Source organism: Chelon labrosus (genome assembly GCF_963514085.1).
Source record: "Chelon labrosus genome assembly, chromosome: 21".
NCBI classification, from domain to species: Eukaryota; Metazoa; Chordata; class Actinopteri; order Mugiliformes; family Mugilidae; genus Chelon; species Chelon labrosus.
In genome coordinates this window covers 5,035,225-5,051,683 of record NC_140354.1, presented here as the reverse complement: position 1 = coordinate 5,051,683, position 16,459 = coordinate 5,035,225, and the positions used below count along the sequence as shown (strand labels likewise).

The window sequence follows — 16,459 nt, the reverse complement described above, 5'->3', positions numbered from 1 at the left end:
TCTGATTGCAGATTTAAGGTTTGTGGTCCTTACAGTGTGCAAAATGACGCCCTACAAAAGTTTAATTCCATTTGTTGGGCTCTTGTACCACTGGACCATTTCTATAGGGAACCCAGTAACAACAGATAATTCACAAAATCGAGCTCCAAATATTTAAAAGAAGCAAATAAGGATAAATAATATGCAGAAAAGGACAGTTTATCCCACTCAAGTACACATGGGCCTTTGTTGTTCTGACACTGTCAGATGGAAGAGAAAAGAGCTAACATGTAACATAAAATGTCATCATCTTTTAATCTGGGTATTTATTTTTTTCCACAGTGAATGTGAGGAAATAATGCATTTGACCTACTCATTCAATGATAAGATGACAGTAAAGTGAATGTAAATTAATCCGAAACCTGTTATGGATACAAACAACTCAGTTTCACAGAAAATGTTTTTACTGGAATTTTATACTAAAACATTCTCTCTATATGATGAAACCCACTGAGGCCCAGAGCAATCCATTTGAATGTAAACACAGAAAAAGGAGTTTTATGAATGCAAATACCATAAATACAATAGATGAGCAGTCGCAGTTCCCATTTTCAGTTTAAGAGCGTTTCTCTCTACAGATCATAGCCCTCTAAACACATGATTGCTGGACTTCCCTGACTGGAAACTCCACATTGTGTGTGTGTGAAGCTTCATTATATCTAACAGTATTGATGTGATCAGCACTAGCGTGACTTCTGGGATTCCCGTGAGTCCTACTGAGAATTGGTGGCAGCTGTGATAAAACAACTAAACAAACAGAGCAAGGAAGCAGTTTCTGCATCACTGCCTGCTGCACTCGCTCACCCTGACTTCAAGTTAGGTTTGGGGATAGGAAATGAACACAGACTGGTTTGAGAAGATGAGGGGGTGTGGAGATGCACCGCTTTTACCGTCAGCTGCTGACTCAGCTGTCTTAAGGAAACAACTGTCACACTTCTGTTCTGGACCGCAGCCAATCAATCTGGAGAATCAATGAAGCTGTCTGTGGGGTGTCTGTGTGCGTGTGTGTGCGCGTGAGAGAGAGAGAGAGAGAGAGAGAGAGATACTATATACTATTCTGATATGGATGTGAGAACATGAGGTCATTAAGTTCTGTAGAAAGACAGGGGATTTTTCAAATTGTTTACAGTCAGCAACAATAACTTGCTGCTCAACAAGCTTTGGACTTTTTTTGTTTGTTTGTTTCTTAGGTCATGAACATGAAATACCAGTACAAACCATGTAACAATGTAAAGATGTATTTTCCAGAAAAACACTTTTTATATGTGACACTTAAAGCTACCAAATATCAGCACCTTTTGGCAATAGTCAGCATCTAGATTACCTAACACAGTATCTATGATCTAAAATGTATCTAATAGCTAGTCTAACACCACTTTGTTACTTATTTAGATATCTTGATTAAAATGCTGATCTTCCAACAGACTCACTATACAGAATTTTATTTTTGTGTATATATCATTCTTGACATTTAGGGTCTCGCTTGTAATAAACTAGTTTTAGCTTTTTATTTATTTAGTCATTACCCTGCCTTTTCTACCCCTTCACAAACAGGGTTGATACAGGGAATTGCTTATTTGCTTTTTGATAATTCTCTAATAATTCTCTTTAGATAAATATGAAGAAATATAAATATTTCTTCAGCAATCAACAAGTGTTTAGGGGTGCCTCTTGGCCTTTTCTGCATTTTATATATAGCAGGGCTCTTTTATATGCTTGATGTGACTCAGCTGCCCATTATCCTCTAATTAATTTTGACAGACTTATCTTTGGTCTCTGCCACCTCCCGTTTGCCTCTCTGCCTCTCATCCCACAGACAGACTTTGATGATCTGTAATAATGAAAATTTGACTAAACACATCTCAGTTATATTTTAGAAAATCAGTAATATTCTTTTTATCCGTGGGATCCTACGGCAGGTTTCCCTTTGCTGTTGTTTTTGAAAAATAAATCAAATGCAGTTTAATTTCCTACCAGATGGTGTCGCCCTTCTCCAGCCTGAAAGCGTAATATTTGGTAACGATGAATTGGAGAAAATCTAACCAACCGATTTTCTCATAACTTCATAACTATGTGAAGGAGAGAGCAGGCTGATTACTATTCTTACCTGTTTGTTTGCTTAATTTTTACGGATGTACAGCATGTCTATGTGTGAATATTTGGTAATGTTTCTAAAATTCTTGTTGCAAAATCTTGTTGAAACACAGAACAGATTTCCACTGTATGCTTCTAAACCATCACGATAAAGATGCCACCAGGCCATTATTTGTGGGAATAAAATCTAATTCAATAAAAACCGAAGAAAATAAAATAAAAGCTGACGTTTCGGCCTACATCTAAATCAGAAGATAACCGAGGTAATAATAATAATAATAATAATAATAATAATAATCATAATAATAATGATGTGTTTGTCCTTCTTGTTGTTGATAAATGTTTTTTGTTGATAAAAGACTGACTGCTTTCACCACTTCGAGACTTAAAATCAGTCATCACAGGCGCAGGACCAAGCACAAACTGTTACTCCTGACAGACATGTAAGAAGCGCCGGAAGTGGGCGGTTTGTTAGAGAGAGAGAGAGAGGGAGTATAGTGTGTGCGTGCGTGTGTGTGTGTGTGTGTGAGAGAGAGAGAGAGAGAGAGAGAGAGAGAGAGAGAGAGCGAGAGAGAGAGCGAGCAGTGAACTGTAAAGCGAAGTGTTGGGAACTGACTAACGGAGAGATTCCTGTTGTAGGTTGCTCACGTCGCTGCAGGCTCTCCTCGCATTTTATGAGCAAGGACAGCCACTTCAGTCGCTCAACAGAGGTGAGTGTGACAGTTTAATGTCTTTGAATGTGTTTCGTCTGAAGAGGTGAACGTCCTCGCCTCGTCCCCGTTGCGAAAGAATATTCTGACAGCGCTTTGTAAACAAACTGCGAGTGCGGCAGCGTCGCGGTCCACCGTCTGTGTGACGCTGCAAACCAAGGTATATGCACGTATAACGATTTCTGTTTGGTTTTGTTTCAGTGATACTTTTTTCCCTTCTCTGCCCTGTGGCTTTAATGCTGCTGAATCAACAGGCTGGTCTGCCTGTGAATCCCTGTAATATTTATAGTCTCACGGACTGACAGCGTGTCTGTGAGTTTACTATTCACCATATCGCCTTATTTTGCTGTAAGCCTTTAGAAACATTTGTCCATGTAAATCGATCTTCAAAACATGCAATTATTGCAACCTTGCTGCTGTTGTAATACTGGTGTACTGGTATTGTTAGTTTCTAAAATGTAGCTGTCGTTTTTGGGGTGTAAACTCACCAACCAGTCTGACCTAACTTCACTATAAACTCCAGTATGGTGCCCTATAGCCTGCACAAGTCATCTCAGCTGAGGCGAAATAGGATCATAAACCTACGGCAATGCGCACTCAGTTTTCACTGGCTGTAAATCTCATAAAAGGAGTACCGTTCTCAGAATTCAGTAGAGTGATGGACATCCTTCAAAGATTTGACAAGTGAAGTGACTGACAGATTTTGCTTAGTGACTTTCTCTGTCCCACCCACATGTCCTGCTGTTGAGCTGCTGAGGATCTCCCAATTTTACTTCTCAGTTCAGAGAGAATTCCTGTAGCCTGATGTGCACTTGACAGGTTGTTGTTAGTTTATAGTAAGAAAAAGAGTTTCCATGAAAAACAGTGGCAGTTTAGCCGTTTATGAAGTAATACCAGCTAGGCTTGCTGTATCGTACTGTTTATATGTCAACACATCAGTAACTGAACCCTCCGAATGGGTGCTTTCACTTGTGCTAATTACCTTCATTCTTGATACATTTTCATCCACTGATACTAAAAATCTTATATTACATCAAATAGTACAATATTACATTGCATTAAGTAGCATGAACCACATTTTAAATACAGTTTACTGGAAGACGAAGAAGAAAAGTGCAGATAATTCACTGACTTTCCGCATTTATCTGTGAAGACGTGGTCTGAGAAAGCATGAATCGGTTGTTTATAAAGGTCAAAAACAAACCTGACTGTCAAGGCTATAAGGGAGGACTCTTGAAGTGAGACCCTTGTGTTTGGGCTTGCTTACAAACAGAAATGAAATGTCACAGATGCTTTGATGTCTCCATGTAATTTCCAAGAATACTGTGTGTGTGTTCTTGTATATGCAAATGAGCTAACCCACCATGATTATTCCTTCCTGTTATCTTTTGTCATGTTGCTCGCTGAATGCTAAATTGCTTTGATATAACTCAAAATGTTTTCCCTCGGACAGACTTACAAAATGTCTTGTAGACTCGTACCATAAAACTGTCTTTGCTTCTGCCCCCTGTGGCTCAAAGTAATTGAAATTGTTGTGGTAATGTATTAAGCGCACTGTGATAATGTCCCCCTTTGAGGTTTTATGACTGCTCTGTGAGTTCTTTCACCTCAACATAGCACCAGGATTTGTTAGTTTGTGACGCTTTCCCGTTTGGCTTGACAGATTGTTTTTAGCAGTGCTCAGATTAGTCAATCAAAAGTCAACAACAGTTGGGATGATTGATTCATCATATTGTCATTTGCAGTTGCTGCATTTCTTTGTTTTGGTTCCTTTGGATATGGGAAAGACCAGTTTCTAGACATCATCTCAGTCTCTTGAAAGGTTTGACATTTTATAGACTCATGTTTCATGTAGCCTGTTGCAAGACTCTTCTCATGTCAGTTCTTTTTTTTATCACATTTTTTGTTTGGCATAGTTTTTAACCAGTGAAAAATTTCAGTCAAATTGTAATTCGCAGAAAATAATAGACAATATTTATTTAGCATTTAACCCTGTTGGCAAGTGTTATGTTATCTTACATGCTCCTGTGGTCACTGGTGCAAAGGAATGAAGGGTCTTCTCAAGTTTCTGTGAAAAGGAGGGTGTTCTGGCAAGGGAACATGGCATGCTGGCCAGGCATGAATTGGCTGGCACAATGCGTCCTTGACAGGAAGACCTAGATGCAAGCGGAGTGGCAACAGGGGAGACAGAGGAACCCTGTGCTTTATCCTAAAAGCCCACTGTGCCATGTGCTCGCAGCACTGCATGTCCATAGGCTTGCATTTGACTATTTACTTTCCTGCTGGTGGAATAGTGCTGGGTTTGGTGAGCCCGGAAAGACTGAGGAGAACATTTGACTAAGTAGAGAGCTTAGTTGGGAAAGACAGAGCTGTTCTCAGCAGTGACAGGAGTAGCTGGAAATGAGCAAATTAGAGCTGTGGTTTTGATATGACTGAACAAAGGTGAGCTGTCAGAATCACTTATGCACTAATGACTGTACTTGGCATGGGGCTTCTTGTCATGGTGAACATGGTGAAGAGGCAGGATGGACAGATGAAGGATTAAAATGGAAGGAGACCAAGAATTGTGATCCAGTTCTCTGGTGAAACCTTTTAGTGCACATGATCTTACAAATATAACAAACTGTTATAGACAAACGGGGATGAGAGAGGAAATTCAGAGTGAAAGAGAAAGGGAAACACATTCAAGGGAAGTGATAAGGAAGCCTGTGGTGACATGCATGCTAACCTCCTCCCCCTTTCAGTTGGGCTAACGCTAATCCAATGATCACGTGACCATGAGATTTTAGCTTGGTCTAGGCCAGGGCTCTGATCCATCTGTCGAATAGCATTGCTGATTGTTGGCATCCATAGCATGTACTGTGGTCCCATGATCACTGCCTGCTCCACACAAGATTCATATTTGATTTCCATCAGCTAATTACTTTTACAGGATTTTCCCTCCCTGCATCTTCTCTGTTATCCTTTATTCTCCTTTTATTCCTTTCTGTGCCCAACTTTCAATGACTCTTTTCTATTCTGTGCAGTGAGAAAGTGGGAGGGGGATGACAGTCAGCCCTTCTAGACACTGAGAAGTATGATAAGGGCTTGGGTTATTATCTCAGTGACTCAACAAAAATAGCATGAAGCATGAGGCAAGTTTGCACTAAGCCATGTTAGGGAAGTCACAAATCAGGAGAGGAAAGTAATGGTTTAATTCCAAAGAATGTTGCTAAGGGGGCTTCCCGTTTTTGGGGGTTTTTTTTTTGTTTTTTTTATGTTGTGTAAGGAGAATTTGTACAGAGGTCAGCCCAGAATAGACTTAGAATAGATGTACATGGTCTGGATTAATCATTTTCTCATGTTTACCCAATACCCCTCTGCAAGCCTACACACACAGGAGCATAATGCAATTGCAGCTTGCTGCTGTGACACCATTGCACCAGACCTGGTAAGACTCTTTAAGTATCACACTTGTGTTCATGTCTAGAGGCTAGTTTACATTAATCAAAAGCATGTATGATTACAACCACTTTAGTGATATGACTAATATTAATTTTGCAAGTTTTTAAAAATTATTTTTTTAGTTTGATCCAACTTGTTATGCTTCAGTAGGGACACACAACCATAGTGTGGTAGCTCAAAGGTTAGTGAAAGCCGGTCTTAAGCATCCTAGAGCACTAGGGGAATCTTGGTGGAAAGAGTTTAGTAGTTTTCAAAACTAGCATCAGTGTGCTATATTGGCCAGATTCTTAACTTGGTATAGGTCAGTGACTAGTACACAACTGTGTTTACTGAGACAGGGTTCACTACTTTGGTAAACCAGAGTTTAAAAAGATGGTTTATCGTACAGTGTTAAAATTGTCACTTGGTTCGTTATTGATCTCCAGCCATGATTTTTTATTCATAGTGGTGTTGGAAATTTAATACACAGCATCTTTTGTGTTTTATTAATGCCTTGGGAACCAAGTCATGCTTGATCTCTCATGGATGAATTATGTGAACAAAGGGCATCATATCTGCCCTAAAGGAAACTCCCTAAATCATGTGAAGTTTTAAATATGAAGATATGAAGAGGGAGAGACACGTTGTTAGTTATGTTCAATACATGCACACCAAATATTGTTGGAGATGAGTCATGTGATCATCAAGAAATGCAACTATTGTAGCGACATTCGATCTAATATACTGTCTATAGACAGGTTAACAGGAATAAGACTGTAATCATACAGCGAAAGTATTATAAGTATATTTAGCTCTAATATCATCATGACCTTAGTGTTAATACATGATGTAGAGTAAAAATATACTCATAAGCAGATGATTATGCATGAGTCCACTGCATGCTAAATCTGTTTTCAGAGCATTTGCAGTTTATTTTTTTATTTTTTACACTGACACTATTCACACTTCGGGTCGTGACTTATTTAGCTGGCCTGCTGGTCTAATCCTGAGGACTGTCTCTCAGGTGATAAACCTTAGGTCTATAGGTATAGAAGGAGCAGGAAGCAAACTGTCATAAGTATACGTCAGTTTCTGGGGGACATCGACAGCAATACCAAAACAATGAAATTAACTAAATTCTAAGTATCAGTTAGGACCTCACAGTACATTTCAATGCAGCGAGGCCTCAAGTGCCCTTCATTATTTACTTTACTGCTCCCTTTGAAATAATATAAACTCTTGAAATGAAGTAAGGAATGTGGTACTGTTTATGCCAACATTATTTGGCAAAGCACTCCTTTACATTCTCCATTGTAAAGAAGTTTACACTGCAGCAGTGCTGCACACAATCTTACTCGGTTGCACATTTTTGTTTAGGTGTTTTATTGTTTTTCTTAATCTTCACAAACCGTGTCGTCAGTTAATTGTCAACCTTGATACAATTACTTTAACTCCATTTAACTCCATCAGTCTGGTGTCCACGTTTCAGATCTTGTGAACTATTTCAGGTCAGTTTGACTTGTGAGAACAATTGGGTTTGCTCTGAGAGGCAGTAAAATGGTGTCTCATTCTTCCCTCCTCAACCTCATTTGGTCATGTTCACTCCTCAACAATTGTCTCCCACAGGATATTGATCCTGATATTCAGTGTAATCTGAGGCTGAGGTAACTGCATCTGCCACCTCAGGTGTGAAAGCAGCAGTCAGATAAGAAACCCATGAAACCATGGAAACGGATGAAACAATGCCACTGTCTAACAAACTGTTGTAAGTGTATAAAGAAAACTTAGAGCCTGTGAAGATGCAGTCTACAATAAATAATGGTCTTTTGCTGGTGTGTAGGATGGGAGGTTTTCCCTGATATGTATATATATATATATATATATATATATATATATATATATATTGCTGTGCTGTTATTGGTTGGGCACATGGTTTGACTTAGAATGGGCTGGCTTATGTCAATAAATTTTGTCCATATACAGAAGTATCAGAAACAGGCAGACTTGGAAACCTGCTACTTTATATTCCATCTCCCAGGTTAGTTGTACTGTGCTTGCTAGCCTAATCCTTCCCTCCTCATCTCCAGTCGGCCCGTCTCCCACCCCAACACTTTAATGAGGTGTCCGTCCTGATACGCAATGTAATCTGAGGCTAGGTAATCGCATCCGCCACCACAGGTGTAGTGGAAACAGACAGCAGACAGAAAGCCACGAAAATCTTCTTACTATGTTGTTGAACATTATTCGGTAATGTTTTATTAATTGACAGTTTTTGCTCTGACATGTGTGGTAAACACAACTGTCAACACCAGCAGAGCTTCATCTGGGCTCATGACGTCCCAGTTTCTATTACAGATCATTATATTGCTGTAAGAAAAAGAAGGGGTTAAAATGTAGACTCCAATCAGAAGATAGGCATAAGGCACATAATTAGGCCAGACTTTGAGGAGGGAACAGACAGTCTGGAAAACCAAGAGGGTTAAACTCTCTAACAGTGCATAGTGTGCAACTGTGGTAAATAAATACCTACCTATTTTCATGCAATTTAAAAGCATATCCTCAATACTAACAAGAACTAACAGTAACGTCAGTGCCTGGTCATTATTTCTGTTCAGTGTCAGTTTCATTGTTCTGACTTAAGTGATAACCAGCTAAAAGAAAAAAAAGAAAGAAAAAAAACACGGAAAATGGTAACAATGTCATAGAATTTTCTTTTCTCCAGTTGCTGATATGTGTTGTACAGAACGTTTCACAGATGAAAATAAATCTGTCAGTCCTCTGTAGATTACAACAGTGACAGTGTTGCATATTAGTGATAACCTAAACTCAAATAAAAGTATCTGCTGTTATCAAATCTCCTTATTTTGCAGAATAGCATGAGGTTTAGATTAAAAAAAACAGCAATTGTACAGATCTCACAATGGAAATGGAGCCAGCTCGCAGACAAACTAATCATGATTGACACATCCTATTTATTTTTATCTAATGGTAACAGGCACAATATAGATATACATTCAGTGATTTCTTTCTTAGAAGCACCACTTATGCTATTTTTTTTTTCTTTTTTCACAACAGCATTGTAGCATATGTTGTAGGGTCTGCATAGAGACACTTGTGTTTTAATTGATCGGGATGAGTGGTTACTGCTGTTGCTGCTGCTATGTTCAAGCCTATTACAGGCTTACAGCAAATGAAGCAGATTGGAAAATCAATGGATAGCTCACAGACAAATGAATACTTATGTTTGCAGGGAAAGAGTGCACAAAACACATTGAGATGCTTAACACGGAAAGCATGCTATCAGTAAATGAAATGATGTCACACAATGTATGACAACACACAAGTAGCTCATGCAAATTGGAGTGATGACACAAGAACCATAGCTCAGTTGTTTGTCTTCCTATAATTTATGTCCCTTGTTTGAATATTTGTGTGTTTGTGTCTGTCATTTTATATATGTGTATTGTTCAACTAGATTGAGGTCATGGATGCTCCCTTGTGTCTGGGGAAAAAGGGCTTACATCTGGGTAAGATTACTGTAAGGAGCATTTGATTAAAAAGTGATTATGATGAGGGGGAAAAAGAGATTTCTCAATTATTAATGCATATATTTCTTTTATATTTGGACCTACGTTGGATTAAAGTGTGTTGGATTAGAGTAGAAATAGGATACAAAATTTGGCTTTGAAAAATAAGTCTTGTATTGTTCCCTTTTTTTATTTTAGAAGTGTGTGTGTGTAGTTTGCTGTATTCACTGCTTTTTTTTTTATACCAACAACAAAGATAAGTAAACATCATCTGTCTTTCTTCCCCTTGCTTGTGGAGGCACTGGCACAATATAATGTAAAGTCAGAGTTTGGATTTGTGGAGCTGGTATTCTGTATTGATCCTGTGAGCTCATCAGTGCCCACGGCTGTGTCTGCTTAACAAGGCTTTCACATGAGCGCTGCACAACATCTCCAGCCAACCTACCACTCCCACAACAAAAAGAAATCTGCAAACAAATTTACCATGTATAGCGTGAGAAAAAAAAATGACTCATCATTCAATGTATTGTAGATGTACTTTTTCTTACTGATACTAGATGTTAATTTAGCACAGTTAAAGATTCTCCCCCTTTCTTCCTGTTTATGTACACGTGTGCATACAGTGTATGTGTCTTAGTCCAAATGTGGGCAATTTCTTGTTCAGCTTCTAGTTTTAGTCTCCACAATAAAAAAATAATGACTGGTGACAGAACAGCAGACACTCTCTTTCAGTATTGTGAAATGTTTATGAGTATAATTTTCACATATTTAAAAAACACACACACACACACACACACACACACACATCAAGTATTCCAGTCTGCCTTACATCTTTAATCTCTTGCTGTCTGCATAGTTCCCAACAACCTCTCTAAGGCATTTGGCCATGTGAATCAGTCACAAATGTACACTAAGGGAAGGGGTTGATTGTGTGCTTGTTGTATAGTATCCACAAATCTAATGATGATTAGCAAGGCAATGAAACCTCCTCAAACACTTCTTCCATTGTCACATGAGCTACTGTTACATAGCGTATCAGTGGAGGTCTTCCACAATTCATTTTTTAGTGTCAGTTACAAGGAGCATGTTTGTTGAAAAGCAGACTAAAATGCCTATGACATCCTATTACAAATGCAAATGTTACCTATTTGGATGAATGAAGGGCAGACATTAACTCTAACTTCAATTTAGCCATCTTTCAAAATGATAATGGTAATACAATTATTACAATATCTGGATTCACAGATCTCCAGTTAGTTATGAATATGCAACAATTGAAAATGAAGAAATGATTGAGCATATTTAGGACTATTTTCTTTTTGCACTGCCTGATCTCCAACCTTAGTGCATATATTTCATATGAATCTGCAGTAGAAAGGGGGGAATGAGGGCAAGGGAGTAGATGTGGCACTATGTTTAACCTCAGTGTCCATGCTCAGCTTATCCAGATTATCCCTGTGCCACTACCATAATCACTTAGACAGCTACCATGCAGCCTATGCCACACCATAAGGTTGATGCCTTTGTTTTTCTAGTTAAATATAATAGAGATGAGACCTCTGTCCTCGTTTTCAGTTCGTAAAGGATGGCACTTCTGTCATGAGCAGCTCTGCCATACACAGCTATACACATTTACATACACATAAATATGTCACTGTGGAAAAATCAGGCAAAAACAGTGACAGAAAAGTTGTGTCAAGAGTAATGTTCTTTAAACTGGAGCATGCACTCTATATGAAAAAGGACACAAGAGCTAGTCATTACATACAAATACTATAAAGTTATACTTGTATGTTCGGCCTCTCTATATTATATCTATTTGTCTTAAAGACAACCTCACCCTTTCAACAAAATATTAACAAACTATGCATCATAATTAGATTGGTTGACTTACAGCAATAAATACGGCACAACATGATGGCTCTGATCTCTTTGATTGCCTGACAACCAGCATTGCCTCTGGGTCAATGAATCAGTTAACAATTAACGAAGTCAGATATTAATATGATAATACATAGATAGAGATAAAACCTAATATAATACCTGCCTTTTGAAGCTAGTTGTATTGCCTGTAATGTGATTAATAAACTATAGCACCTGAAACTTTGTAGTAAAATACATTCTCTGGTCTTGGTATCCACAAAGCTGGAGGCTGGCAAGCTTGAGTGTTTTTGCATGTGCTTCTAAAAATCCACCTAGTTTTCATTGTTGGTAACCTGATGCTTTCTGATACTCTTCGGCATTAAAAGGACAGTAAGGATTCACATCTGTCATCTTGCACTGTAAATTGACATAATGTGCCCAAATACTTATATTATCAGTAGGGGATTGTAATGGCACCAGGGCAGAGTTGTAAGTAATTAATTCAGCATGTATCTCTAGAAGGCTAATATAGCATGATTTTCATCAGAACTCACATTTCAAATGTTTTAAAACAGCTGTCTCAGCTTCAAGCTCAGTTCCCATATACGTATATAGTCACGTTAGACAGCAAGTTGCTGCTGTGTGGATTTAAAAATATTAGCATGCTTGCCTCAGGTTCTCACATTGGCCAAGAGTGTATAAGCACTAAAGGAAGTAAATAAAAACTTAATGGTGTCGTAATAACTACCGTCCTCGAGTGTAGAGTTTGATCAAAGAGCAGGTCATCGGTAAGCTAAAATATTACCAAAGAATGGGCAATAAGCTATTCCTCCAGGCACTGTTTGCCCCTTAAGAACCTTTTGCTTTCTTTCATTCTAAAGCAGCTGTTAATCATTCTTTTCACGATAAACAGCTAACCCTAAAACAAAATTGAACATAGAATTTTTCTAAAATGGAAGGAAATTAAAGAAGAAGAAGACTTGTAGTACACCCAGTTCATGGGTGGCCTCATTTCAACTTTCAAAACTGCAGAAATTTATGAAATATATAGTTTAATGAAGCACATGACTCAAAATGGCGTTACCGTAGGACTTGAGTTATCCTTTGCTTTTAAATATTATATATATATATATCATATTAGATCTAGTTTTCCCAATATTAGGTTCTGTTAACGCTTGAAGTCAGCCTTGTCTGTCGTGATGTGGTGCTGGTGCTGTTGTTACTGTGGGGCAAAGTCCTCAGTGGGGTAAAGGTGGAGTTGACCTTTACTGACAGCACTGAGCTTGCCATGAAGGGCGGGGAGACATGGTAAGGGGAGCAACAGTGCAGTGGGGGATGGGTCCAGGGCTCTGGTGACTGGGTTAGATACTGACTGTGTGAGAAAATGCAGCTATCTGACCTCTGACACATGACAAGCTGGGAAGATCAAAGTGCCTGCATTGGTGTTTACAGGGGCACTGATGGAGGAAAGAGGGAAAGGAAGGGTGAAACAGAAGAAACTTCGAAAACCAGCAATGTTAAGTTGAAATAGATATTCAGTAAAAACCTACAGACGGATGAATTCTGTTCATATATGACAAGAGCGCTTTTCATTCAGATTCTGCCAGTCACTGATGTTGTTAGACTAGTTTCAAGATGTTGAAACAATACATAACCCATATTTGCCTTACCACCCACCCTCCACCCGCCACGCAGACTGTATGCACACAAACCCTCTCCCTGATTCTTGCAACATGATGTGACGCGGAGCACCACTGTGGAAGGCTGAGTCTGCATGACTGTAAGAGGAAGTGGATAAGAGCATGAGTCCTTTGTAAAGGATATATATTGCCATGATATTTGAGAACAAATTAATTTAATTTGATTTTGAAAATATTCATTTTGGGTTTGTCAGTAAAACTAATGTAATCGCAAAGAAATGCAAAAGTGATTGACTCTAGTAAACCAATTTAGTTGCACATTGTTTTTTTCCAGCTGATGGAAAGCATTGATTTGACTTCCTGAATCAGATCATCCGCCTCATGGATGCGATCTCATGCAGCGCATAATCGTCTCATCCTGGCTTGCCACACAGCAGGAAGGCTAAGATCACACCAGCCAGGGGTATGCAGCAAAATCTTCTTACCATACATCTATCTACAGGGCAGAGACTCTTTGTTACTAACAGTTGGTCAGTTTAGACTTATGTTTGCAGCTGTGTGTTTGAGCAGTGTGTTTTTATTAGCTCCACAACAGGGTGGGGATAGTCTTGTTCTGAAATCTGCCCTTAGCTCTTTCTTTCTCTGTCTCTCCCAGCCCACTCCTTTGAAGCTTTGTCAATAAGCTTAAAGAAAGCATACTTCTTTAGCATGTTTTCTCATGCTAAGGAAGTATGCTGCTTTTATAGGAAAAGTTGCAAATACTGAGTTCCTTAAACAGATACGCCTGACAGTTCAGAGTGTCCTCGGGAATATTTAAACGTGCGACTATAATGTGACAATAAGCTACCTTGTGACATTCCGGGATATTGTTATGAGTTGGCATGACGCATTAGGAGTTGGCACATTGCAGCCACTTTAATCCCATAGGAGCATTTTGTTTTGTAAAGGACATTTCTGAAACCTGGCTTGGTTTAGAAGAACGTCTAAAAACATATAGGTAATTTCCAAATAAAATGCACTTGAATTACACATATATGCTGTATGTAATCAATTTAGAATGGGAATTTTCAAGTACCACCCATCAACACGCATTCTTACTTTCAAGTATGCCCAGTGATGATAAAATGTATTTTTCCATTTTAGGTTTGCCTTAGAGTTTAATTTCCTCCTGCCTTTTACGACCAGACAGTAGCTTCTGTAAATCCACTCTCAGCATACTGGAAATCCAGGGGGTTTATGGTTGGGCCTTCTCATTTGTCCTTCCACAGAAATATGTAAACAACAGCCCCATGTGGGGTCTCATCACCTCATGTCACAGCCCATCATCCCCTCCCACAGAACCCCCTATACCCCCCCAGTTTGCTGCAGCATGTCACTAATAGTAGGGTTGAATTCTAGGCTTAACATACTGTGCCCGCATTTGTAGCAAGGATAATCAAATATATTGTTTTCCTCAGAGAAAAAGTTTAGATTGATCTTGTATAGTTTGAAAACACCCTGGCAGACAGATGAGCAGATTTTGAGAGTATCCATATAAATTTATGTTTATTTTTGTTTTATTTTATTTCATTATTAATTCTCTTTAGGCTAGTCAACAAAATAATTTGTTCCTTTCAAAAACAATACGGTTGTCACCTGAAAATTAGACATTAGAAATCATTCCCTAGTTTTGGAGTTTAACAAAAGGTTTCTAAAGTGAAGAAATTTCCACTTCCACTTAAGCATGCATAAATTGTATATAAATGTCTATATACAATTTACGTCTTGCATTCTGTTTTTCGAAATGTTGATCTGTATATCTTACTGTTATCACTGGACATGATTCACACCAAACCAATACTATCTGTCTGTAATATTGGGAATATGATAAAGTAGGTTCTGTGTGTGTGTTGAAGGTGGTAACTTGGCTCTGGCCTCTTTTCTGGAACCCCTGTTTGTACGCCTGGAAAAACAAGTGGTGTCATGGGGGCCTCTGTGGCAGTAGTTTTAGTGCTAATGCTTTACTCTGCTCCACCAGCTGAGGAAAACTATTTAAGTCCAATCAGAGATACACAATTGTGACCTAGCACAAATTGTATTGCTGAGGATTTCTGTTTTGTCTTCCTGTGCTGATTATGTAGATCAAATTAATATCATGCCAAATTAATCAAAATTAGAAGCATTCCCCACAGATGATGAACATTTATTTGCAGACTGTTGTGTAGAAGATAGGGATTTCCACTACACTGGTAGCGAAAAACTACACTGACTTGCTGATCTAATATTGTTTAATAAAATAATAATAATGGACATTATACCAGTAAAAATGCATGGACTGGTTGACCTTTGTTATTATATACCTATGAGACAGAATGCAGGATGCAAACATCCAGTCACACTGTATGTCTGTGAAAATGACACAGCAGTTGGCATTAAAAACCATTATGATAGCACAGGTTTGTTTTAGTAAATTAGAGCATGTGTTTGATTAAGAATTCAAGGGGACGGGATGTTATGAAAATGACCCTAAATGCCTTCGGCTAACACATGGACGACTGAACTTATTCAGCGGGATCTGCTCAATGTTCTTTGTTTCCAATTCATTCCGTATGTAGGTTAAGCTTCTTGCTAGGTGATTATTTTAGAAAGGGGGGTTCTTTCTTAACACTGAGCATAAAGCCTTCTGCTCCCTGCATGTTGTCATCCCATAGTTTGTTCAGACAAAAGAGCTTTTCTGCTGGTTATTTATTATACAGCAATGGATAACAAATTATGGTTGTGAAATGCCCACTTAGCTCTGTGAGCTCACAATTGAAGAAAATGAATTTAAGCAAAGAAGAAGCAAGATTTTTCTTTGAAATGGAATGAGCTCAACAGATGTGTGGAAGATGAATCAGTGTTTTTTATTTTTTAAATTGAATTTACTATAAAAAGTGGACAGTAGAGCTCGTTTAAGTTTCAGAATTGAATATGAAGACTAGTGGCTGCCAAGTGAGAGGTGCATTCATGGGTTCAGTTTTTATTTTTTACATGCTTTCATGATAATGTTTCCACCGAAAAGAGGATCGTGGCAGTTTGTGAAAACGTCCGGCCAAGATGTAAACATTAGTAGTGTAAAATTATTCTTGTCTTCCTCGTTTTTGTGATTAAGCCCACTGTGTGAAATACTTGAAAAGATTAAAAT

General features: G+C 38.5%; 1 protein-coding gene across 2 annotated transcripts in view; it reads left to right on the top strand.

Annotated features, from left to right (window-relative positions):
• Positions 1 to 2,675: 2,675 nt before the first annotated feature.
• The window catches only part of stat5a (signal transducer and activator of transcription 5a), a 44,226-nt gene continuing 30,442 nt past the window's right edge, over positions 2,676 to 16,459 (top strand). For both annotated transcript variants that reach the window (XM_084570261.1, XM_084570260.1), the window contains exon 1: positions 2,676 to 2,843. The gene's annotated coding sequence lies outside the window, so the exon portion shown is untranslated. The remainder of the gene's footprint in view (positions 2,844 to 16,459) is intronic.